This window comes from Sinocyclocheilus grahami, unplaced genomic scaffold (genome assembly GCF_001515645.1).
Source record: "Sinocyclocheilus grahami isolate Dianchi unplaced genomic scaffold, SAMN03320097.WGS_v1.1 scaffold451.1, whole genome shotgun sequence".
Taxonomy (NCBI): Eukaryota; Metazoa; Chordata; class Actinopteri; order Cypriniformes; family Cyprinidae; genus Sinocyclocheilus; species Sinocyclocheilus grahami.
Window position 1 is genome coordinate 375,875 of NW_015505630.1, and position 10,472 is coordinate 386,346.

General features: G+C 35.6%; 1 protein-coding gene across 1 annotated transcript in view; it reads left to right on the forward strand.

The window, feature by feature from the left end:
* Positions 1–9,376: 9,376 nt before the first annotated feature.
* LOC107552479 (double C2-like domain-containing protein alpha) overlaps positions 9,377–10,472 on the forward strand; it is a 29,616-nt gene continuing 28,520 nt past the window's right edge. The window contains exon 1 of the mRNA XM_016234375.1: positions 9,377–9,453. The gene's annotated coding sequence lies outside the window, so the exon portion shown is untranslated. The remainder of the gene's footprint in view (positions 9,454–10,472) is intronic.

Sequence of the window (10,472 nt, forward strand, 5' to 3'; positions counted from 1 at the left end):
CATATTGATTAGGTCAAATGGATTAACCCTGACAACAGTCCTTGATATTCAATAATTCAAATAATTATCATGTGTAGGCTACACCCATGATTGTTTGTTTATTTATTTACTTATTATTGAACATGCAGGTATTTTCATTCTTAGAGGTGTGTTAGTTAAATACAAATAAATAGAATAAAGAAAATATTACATCTGTATAATAAAAAAGGTATACCTGAAAGAAAATTACGCATTTTTTTTAGGCCCATAGCTAAAATGGCTGACTGTAGTATGTGATTTCATATAATAATGTAAATGTAAACTCATTACTTGTCTGAATATTAACATTATAATTTAATCATTAGCTACTAGTCATAAAAAGAATTAGGGTCCAGACACAGAAGTGGGGCAGTAGAGCTGTGGAAAGATTGCTCTCTCATCTCCTCCTTTTGACAGATTTATTCCCTATCAAATTAAGGTCTACTGTACAGTAGAGATGTCAGGTAAAGGGTTAAATTATGTTTTAGGTGGGATATTATGAAAGCAAAAAGCACTAAACAAGACCAATAACCTTGATTTATTAACCTATTAACACAGTATACCCCATTTCCCCATGATATGTACAACTATAGTTGCCGCTTGGACTTTTGACTACGTATACAAAAAACTATAGATCTCCTGTAAGATTTGTTTTGTTTGGATGATTCTAGAGACCTTCATGATTATGTAAATATACAGTATATATGTCAACAAAAAATACTTATTAGTAACATGAAAATTACATTTCTTTGGGAGGGTTTGCCTTCGCCAGGCTTCCTGGAAGTAGTGGTAGGAACTTGACAGCCTCATGTGACAGGAAGGAAGTGAATACCTTTTTTTTTTTTTAAATCCTTTATTTGCTTGTTTGCTTGCATGCCATTGTGAAATAAAACATGGATAACATATAGAAAAATACTTACAAAAGGGAAATGATAACTATAAACTGCGGCAACTATAGTTGCCGGTGGGCTTAATAAATGCAAAGCTGTTCAATAAACATGAACTGAATAAGAAACTGAAGGAAAATGAAATTGAAAATTAGTTTTGCTTATGGTGAGTTATGTAGGCACTTTTAAATGGAGTCTATACATGTTGAAAGATCTATATTAGGCTAATTTAACATGTAGAGATATGCACACAGAACCAAAGCATTAGATTAAAACTTAATCAGTCAGTAGGCCACGTAAATCTGTAGGTTGATCAGATTTTAACTCTTTTTTTTCTTCCAAACGTGCTTTGAATGATATCAGCACGTGACGGTCAAGAGTAAAGAGCTTTCATCTGCAGCCTAAAGGCTCAAAAAGGTTTACTGTAGGATATATATATGTATATATATATAAACAAAGAGACTGAACAACTATAAGAAAAAAATGCAAAATTATTATGCAATATATCAAAATGTAAGAATATCTCATGTCTCACAGTAAAATGACACCTTTAGCAGCACTCATTAAATAATAATCACTAAAATAACATGCAAAACTGTCTGAAATGTACTTAAGTTTGAGAGAGAAGCAAATTATACTCATATTTAAGAGCAGTTATACAACTTCATATTCATCTTGCTATATACACACTGGAAGGACAGAAATGGTTTCTTCTACACCCCCTCTTTGCACTTTGCTTGTACCAAAACACAAGATAATCCATTTATGTCATTCTCCCCCAGACACACTGCAGCAGCTCAATCCGCATTTTTCTTTCTTTCCTATAATCACCAGAACAAACAAGTATATGGTTAGACATTTTCATGCAAAAATGCTAACATGCCAATTACGTCTTGGTCTGTGAATGCACATATATCAGAAAGTTAAAAAAAGAAGCTCTATTGTTAAATAAATCCATGTGAGGTACTCATTTTTGTAGTTTTACTAGTTCACCCAATAGTAATAGTATTATAGTTCACCCAAAAATGAAAATTTGCTGAAAATGTACTCACCCTCAGGCCATCCAAGATGAATTTGTTTCTTCAGCATAATAGATTTGGAGAAATTTAGCATTACATCACTTGCTCACCAATGGATCCTCTGCAGTGAATGGGTGCCGTCAGAATGAGAGTCCAAACAGCTGATAAAAACATCACAATAATCCACACAGCCCAGTCCAACAATTAACATCTTGTGGAGTGAAAAGCTTGTTCTAAACTAATTCAAGACATTTTAACTGTTTTTTAAATGTTGCATCTGGCTATAACATTGCTTTCTCCAGTGAAAAAGTCGTCTCATCTGAATCAGGAGAGAAATATCCTCAAGTAAAGCACCGTTTACAAGCAAAAACCGTCCAAAACAGATATGTCAGTGGATTTTGATATGAGAGGACAACAGAGGATGGACTCTTTTTTTTTCTTGATGAACCATTATTATGGATTATGGACTCATATTTTTGACACGAAGCAACAGTTTAAAGTTAAAACTTATGTATTTGTTTCTTACAAACCTATAGATTTTCACTTCACAAGGAATTAATTAATTAATAAACTGGACTGGGGTGGATTACTTGTGGATTATTGTGATGTTTTTATCAGCTATTTGAACACTCATTCTGACGGCACCCATTTACTGCAGAGGATCCATTGGTGAGTAAGTGCTAAATTGCTCAATTAAAAGCAAAATTTCTCCGATCTGCTCTGATGAAGAAGCAAACTCATCTACATCATGAATAAACTAAAGTGAGTAAATATCCAGCAAATCTTCATTTTTGGATCAACTATTACTTTAATACATTTGGCGCTGGACTTCATATCCAAATGGCAAATGGATGAATCAAAATAAATGAACTGTTTTAAAAATAGATGAAAAAGTAACAGAGCATCAGTAACTTTGTGGAGTAGTTTTAAAATTACATTTAAAGTATTGTGTTTACCCTCTTCATCTTTCAACCCATTTTCCTCCATAGTATCACCAGGGGTAGAGAAGCTCCTCTTGTTGCCTAGCAACAAGCCTTTGGAAATTCCAAAAGAGACCACAGAGACCATAGTCTACCTCTCCTCATGGTGTGTGTGTGTGTAAGTGAAGATGGATGGGTGCAAAGAGTACGCATAGAGTCAGAAACTCTGCTCCGTATGTCAGATATGCAGGTGCGCACGTGTGTGTTCGTGTGTTTGTGCATTTGTATGAATGTCTCTTCAATTTGAACATCTGGCGGGCCCCTGCTGTTACAGTAAGAATGTGCGGTGGAGACCGTGTGAGTGTCAGCTGATGTGAGAGTGAGTGTGTTTATGTAATCATGCATGAGACCACTTGGGTCAGCACTTGTGCGTACGAGAGTACGTGTTTAGACATTCATAGCACACTTTGGCATGATACCTCCCTATCTTATACTGCTTGACTTAATCGTGAAAAAGAAGTGAAGGGTTTGTTTTTACTGCCGATTTGAGAGCAGGGGATGAATTTACATTTTATTAACAGTGCGTATTCTGTGCCGATGGTCTGAATATATAAAGGCCATATGGTGATCAGCTTATGGATAGACCTATGAACTTAGTGTTAAAAGCCAAAATTCATAACCATCAAACTTTCCACATTTAATATATAGTTAAAAAGCAAATTCAACTCAGTTTAAGCATGTAGATCGCTCCAGCACTACACAGATCATTAGGGCACTTGCATTTACAGAAATACATTTAGTTCATTCTCCATTGTATTTTAAGGCAATTGAGTTTGAACCAAAGATCTTTTCTTGAGAGATCAAGGAAATGTAACATAAAGGCACTGGCAGGCATTTTACTTTTGGGGAGTAATTTCTCATCCCATATGTGATGAATTTGCTTTTAATATAATTAATCATGCAATTAATTAGATTACAAAAAATTTTAATCACTTGACAGTCGAATTATAGACATACACTGTATATATTTATATATTTAATAAGTATGAGAAACTATTATAAATATCTAGTTTTCCTTTAATTTCCCATAAATATATAATTTATAAAAAAATATAATTATATTTATAAAATTATATATATAATTTTCATATATATATTTATACACACACATAATTTTATTCTTATACACGCTTGATGTCGACTTTTGATTTCACAGACCAAAGACTTAAACTACTTCATTCTGTGTGCACTGAATTTATTTAATACACGAGTTTAACAATTTGAGTTGAATTACAGAAATAAATGAACTTTTCCATGTCATTCTAATTTCTTGAGATGCACCTGTATATTTATAAAATTAAACTTTTCATATCGTTTTTTCATACATATATATTTATACACACACATAATTTTATTCTTAAACACGCATGATGTCGACTTTTGATTTCACAGGGATTTTATACCACTAAACTTTGCATGTACTGAACTACACATGCTAGACTGTAGCTCATGCTAATGTATTCACAGTCAACCCTGATATTGAAAAAAAAACATGCTCAAGTAATATGTGTTTATTTTTTAGTGCTTTTTAATACCACTTAGTCATTCCAATCTGCTTGCTGTTTTCTGTTCACCTTCTGGCTCTCACATGTTATTTGTATCAAACCAATTATCCATCAATTTCTCTCTCTCTCCATCATCACTTGTAACTTGTTTTCTTTCTGCTCAGTAAGCAGCTGGTTAACAGGGCTAGGCTGAAATAATGAGACTCGGCCCTATTAGTCTCTAATGGCCTTTAATTAATTGAGAGGATAACAATCCAGTTTTAATTTCATACACATTAATGTGCAATGCTCTTAGACACTTATGGCTTCTCCTTCTCCCCCCTCTATCAATACTGACCCTCACCCTCTCCCGATCTAATGCATCCCTGTTTGAAGATGCTTTTCTCTCCTCTGCTATCTCACAAGACAGGAATTCAGATACAGAGTCCAATTAAATCTCAATTTGAGTTTCGTTTGACTAAAAGAGACTCGTGTGAAAGTGAAGCGAATGGTATGTATTCTAGTGCACTTCAGTAACAATTGGTAATGTTGTGCCGCCACTCATTAGCATGGTGACAGCCAGGCCGAGTTTAGGGGACATGACATCATCACTTTGATGTCTGTTAGTGTCAATGTCACTGTCACTCAAAAGAAACAGAGGCTCTCCTCTATATCTCTCTTCTGTCCTTTCTTTGTTTTCTTCTGTACAATACTGAAAGCCTAAGCTGATTCCTCTATTAATTTCATTCAGTCATGTCCAACCCTAAATCAACCCTAATGTGTATGTGTATGTGAATGCCCGTTTTTGTTTTGAAACAAAGACACAAATAAAAAAATGTGTTATGGAATCAGCTGCACTTGAGAGCTCATACAGAAAACTAATTTGAATTTGAAAAGACGAGGCGCTAAATTATCACAGAAATTAAATTTATTTCCAGCTCATTTGTCTCCTCAAACTGAAACATGGTTTTGCAAGAGTACGGGAGGAGACTAGACAGTATGTTAACATTTAGTTTAAATGTCTCTAACTGTGTTTTTTTTGCACTACACATTTCAAGCTTTGATCAAATATTCCCATATTGCTTAAAGTGAACTAAAGTTATCCCTAATTTGTGTAGATTAATATCAAGTACAAAGAGTGCGCCGTTCCTCTCAGCCATGATATTTCTAGTTTTTTAAACATGAAATGCTTGATATGTTATATATAAAATGAAACCTGAGAATCTTCTGATTCAGAAGATATCAGATATGTAATTTAACAGCCATTAACATAACTGTAAATTATAATTTTGTATGATTACATTATCTGATGAAGAGCCACATGGCTCGACACATTACTTTTGATGAGAACGTGCTATAAATATTTTTCTACTTTTAGAGCTATGAGTGCCAACATTTCTTTCTGGGAAATTATTATTTGCAATTATTATACAAATATTATAAACCAGATGTGAAATTTTACTTTATACCTTAAAGTTGACTTCAGGAGAATGGTGTTCTTGTATGCTCATTTCTTATTGGTTAAACTTCTGATGTTACAACAATTCCCAGTCTCTTCTCCATAAATACAATTTATACAATGGCACATGAGGCAGTGAAACTAGTTATTCTATAAATCTCAGCGACCTCCTGGGACTCAGCAAAAAAGTGAAAATGGGTTTCCAGCCTTATGTTAAATGTTTTCTATATATTTTTAAGACTAATTTCTATTTTAACATGTTTTGGGGCAACGTGGAATACAAAATAACTTAAATAAGTTTGGTATTTCATAGAAATATTTTTTCTTTACACTAATCAATTGTCACAAATCCACAAAAGGTGAAAACGTGCATTAATACCCGAAGTCCATTACAAAAGACATTAAAATCACTTGCATTACTGTGCAAGAAAAGTTTCCATTGACATCTGAAGTCGCACACTCAAACACACAAACATTTGACATTTCTGAAAAGCACGTGTCCTTTTTAATATGCACAAGGTCTTAAAACCAGAAGAAAAATCCAATAAAAACAATACAAAAATCAATGGATGTGTCCCAGAAATATGGTTGACCTCTAAAAACAAGGCTTCTTTGATTAAATTTATTTCAATTTAGAGAAATACACACCAAAGCCTTGATTTAATTCCAAAGTGTGAGACATCACCAAAACTCAACCACGTCACAACAGCTCTTAAAGAAGCAACAACATATTGCTTAATATATTGTGCAGGTTTTAATGATGACATTGATAGATAAGGTGATAGCGATCATGTAATAACCGCATGCTGCAAGTTATGAAATATGAATCATGACCACCGCAACAAAACCCATGCAGTCAACGTCACCGGCTTTTGAACTCCACTAGTTTAATTCTTCTTAAAAGCAACTCCAGTCCTCCACAACGAGAAACTACCCCATGCATTTTCTGATTGAGTGCCGCTGCAATACTACCACTTTACCTCCACGGCTTACATTAAATGAATAGAACCTAATTAGAGCGGTTCAATTAGACATTGATCAGAGTATGTTAACAGGAGTGCATTCTCAGACAAAAAGATCACGTACTGAGGCTGCGGGGCTGATCGGTAGTGTGAGGCTGGTTAATTGGGATGGCGGGCCTGCACAGTACCGTGTACTATCTGCCAGGCGCTCCGCTCAGCTTTCATTACATCTGGGCCGCAGAGCCTCTCTGATCAGCGTGATAGCATCCTAAAAAGAGTTGTATTAAAGAGGGGCACAACACGAGTGATTTCACAAGCAGCCAATATAATATGCCACACACTTGCCAAAAAGGCGGATGAGCCAAGGTGATACAAAAGAAAGAGACTGAACATAACGTAGAAAAATATTCTCATTCTCTCCGTCTCAATTGCACACATGCCTATATTTAAGCATGCCGGAGAAAGAGACAAAAGCCCTCTGTGAGGAGAAGGAAAAAATAGGGGGAGACAGAGGAGTGGGAGTGAGTGGGAAAAGAAAGGGTGGAATGCTTAGAAAAAAGAAGGGGATCAAGCCAGAAGAGATTTTTAATGAATAAAAACAAAGAAATGAAAGACTGCTCATGCTACAGACCATTTTTAATCCCCCCAGACTAGAGCGAGAGAGTTAGACAGAGAGTTAAGATGGAATAAGATCAGTGAGTCCTCTTCAAAAAATAAAATATTCTGAGGAATAGTGTGTTCTGATTTTACAATAATGTGGCACATGTGTGTTCTGATATTGTATTGTATGTGTAGAAGTGTGTGTGTTCTCACGCATGTATCATTAGGCATCATTAGAGCAAATTATATGGAAGGAGGAGAGAGACAGATGCTGCCCTTGGCACATGTAACAGTAGTGAGAACCCGCTGCACGGACAGCAGCTAAGACCTCAGAAACCTAACACGCATACACTCACTAGCATGCAGAAATACATGCAAATCACTTAAACTGTATAGAAACAGTACTTATAAATATAGGGATAAAGCGATAGTTCTCGCTCTCTTTCTCTGTCATACTGTGCCGTGTGTTTGCAGTGTTATTTTAGTCTACTTGCATTAATTTTCACTGTCAACATTAATAAGCAGGGATTCTTTATCAGTGACTGAAAGGATTTAGTTTCCTCTTAATGGGATAGTTCACCTAAAAATTATAATTCGGTCATCATTTACTCATCCTCGTGTCTTTCCAAATCTGTACGACGGACTGTCTTCTGTGTAAGACAAAAGAAGATATTTTGAAAAATGTCTCCACAAAGTGATTTTTGTTTGTCCATACAATGAATGTCAGTGGACTTGTGTCTTGTTTTCAGTAGAAAATTATAAATATTCTTAAATCAATACATACTGTAAAAGTGATTAAGTGAGTTTTAATATCAAAATTAAGTGAGCTTTCCATTTGATTTAAGTTTCTTTTTCGGACCCCATGCATTGGTGGATTTTCTTTTTCTCAGAAAACAAGACTTAAAAATCTTATGATATTTTGCTTCTCATGTAAATGTATCTTTAAGAATGTTTAGATATTTGTACTGTAAAACAGGACAAAAATACTGAGAAAGAAAAGTACTTCACCTTACTGACTGTCACGTTGCTACTGTGAGGGAACGCGGAGCGAGGAACGAGGAGACCAGGAGTACATCAATAAGGGGATTTTAATTATAACCAGGGAACCAGGAAAACACACGTAGCAGAGGATATAGACATATACAGACATTCACAATTCCGGACAAGGGAAATTCAGAAACACAGGATTTAAGTACAGGGGAACTAATGGGACACACCAGGGAACAAATTAACTAAATGAACATCTGTAAACACATTACATAATCATGACAGGAACAGGAAGACCAAATAAGGGCAAAAGGAAACCTAGGAAGCAAAACACACACAAAACATGGAAGTCTGACACTGACTTTCATTATATGGACAAAAACGTCTTCTTTTCCACAAAGCCATACAGCTTTGGAATGACATGAAAGTAAGTAAATGATGACAAAATTTGTATTTTTTAGGTGAACTGTCCCTTTAAGATAATTCTAATCCTTCATACAGTCACTAATAAAAAGCCCTGCTTTATTAATGTTGACAGCAGAGATTAATGCATGTAGACTAAAATAATATCACAAACACACTGACAGAGGGAGAAAGAGAGCGAGAGAGAGAGAGACTACAACAACAAACAGAAAACATGCCCACAGGAAATGGAATTAGCCATCGTGCAAGTGAAATTGTAGCACATGTGGCTCAGTCCAAACACACTTTATCTTTTCCATTCCATCAATCTCCTGCCATGGCGCATTCTAACAAATTTCCCCTCCTCCCATCCATCCTTCCCTCCCTCTCTCCCAAATCCTTCATCTTCCTCCTCTTCTTCACATTTCTGCATGTGTAATCCTATAGATTCTCTGATGTTATGCTACACACTCACTCCTCTCTGGCTCTCCTCCTCCTCCTCTCTCTCTCCCTCTCTGTCTCTCCCTCCCCCTCCTCTTTTTCTCTCTCTTTCCCTTCCTCTATCTGTTTCTCTTACACCACCTGTTAGTGCAGACCCCTGTGCTTTGGAATTCACTTGTTTATGAGGGAGTCTTTCACACTCACACAATCAAAGGTAAGAAAAAAATCCTGCTTATTTATCTGTGCCTGCAACTTCCTAGTACCTATTATATAATTTAATCTCCCGGCATTTCCTTGTTTATTGCTTTTTTTGTTTGTCCCTCTCTTGACAAACCCCTCCCTCCCTTTCTGTCTCTCTGGTAATTAGTCAGTTCATTGTTAACCCCTTCTTGCTGTGTTAATGTGTTTCCTAGTATTTGGAAATGAAATTAACAAAGTTTCCACTACCCTTTTAAAGCTGGTCCCCTTAACCTCTCCTTTTCTCCGCGTGTGTGAGCCTCCACAACCTGCACTCATTGTGTGTTAAGTATTAATGTACTCATGTATGCATGCACGTTAACCTTTTCGCTCTCTTCCTGTTTCTCTCTCACCTCCCCTCCACCCCTCAACTATCATTTGCTGTTTTGTTTTTGCATAATCTTAATTTTGGATGGGGAGAATATACTTCATTCTGGCACAGAGCAGGAAGATATGTGAATAATCTGACACTTGGTGACACTGTTATATGAGAAATTGTGCATGCATTGCTTTTTTTGAAGCTCTTGTGGAAAGCGTGTGATGCGAACCGCGCTCTCTCCCTCTCATGCTCACTCTAGTAATCCATCAGTGTCTGAGTGACACAGTGACTGACTGTGAAACAGTGATGTACTTCTCATCAGGACCACTGATCTCGTATGAATAAAAGAGAACATGATACCTCTGATGAGACACAAGTGAGAGTTTAGAGACAGACAGACAGACAGACAGACAGACAGACAGACAGACAGATAGATAGATAGATAGAGTATAAAATAAACTGATAATTTTTAAGGATGTTTAGATATTTTGGATAATAAAAAATTAATCTCCAAAAGGATTTATTCTTGCTATTTATCTATTTACTATTTTTATCTAGATAGTTTTATAGATATCTTTACAGGAATGTATGTATTTATGTATGTGTATATATATATACAGTATATATATATATATATATATATATATATATATGTGTGTGTGTGTGTGTGTGTGTGT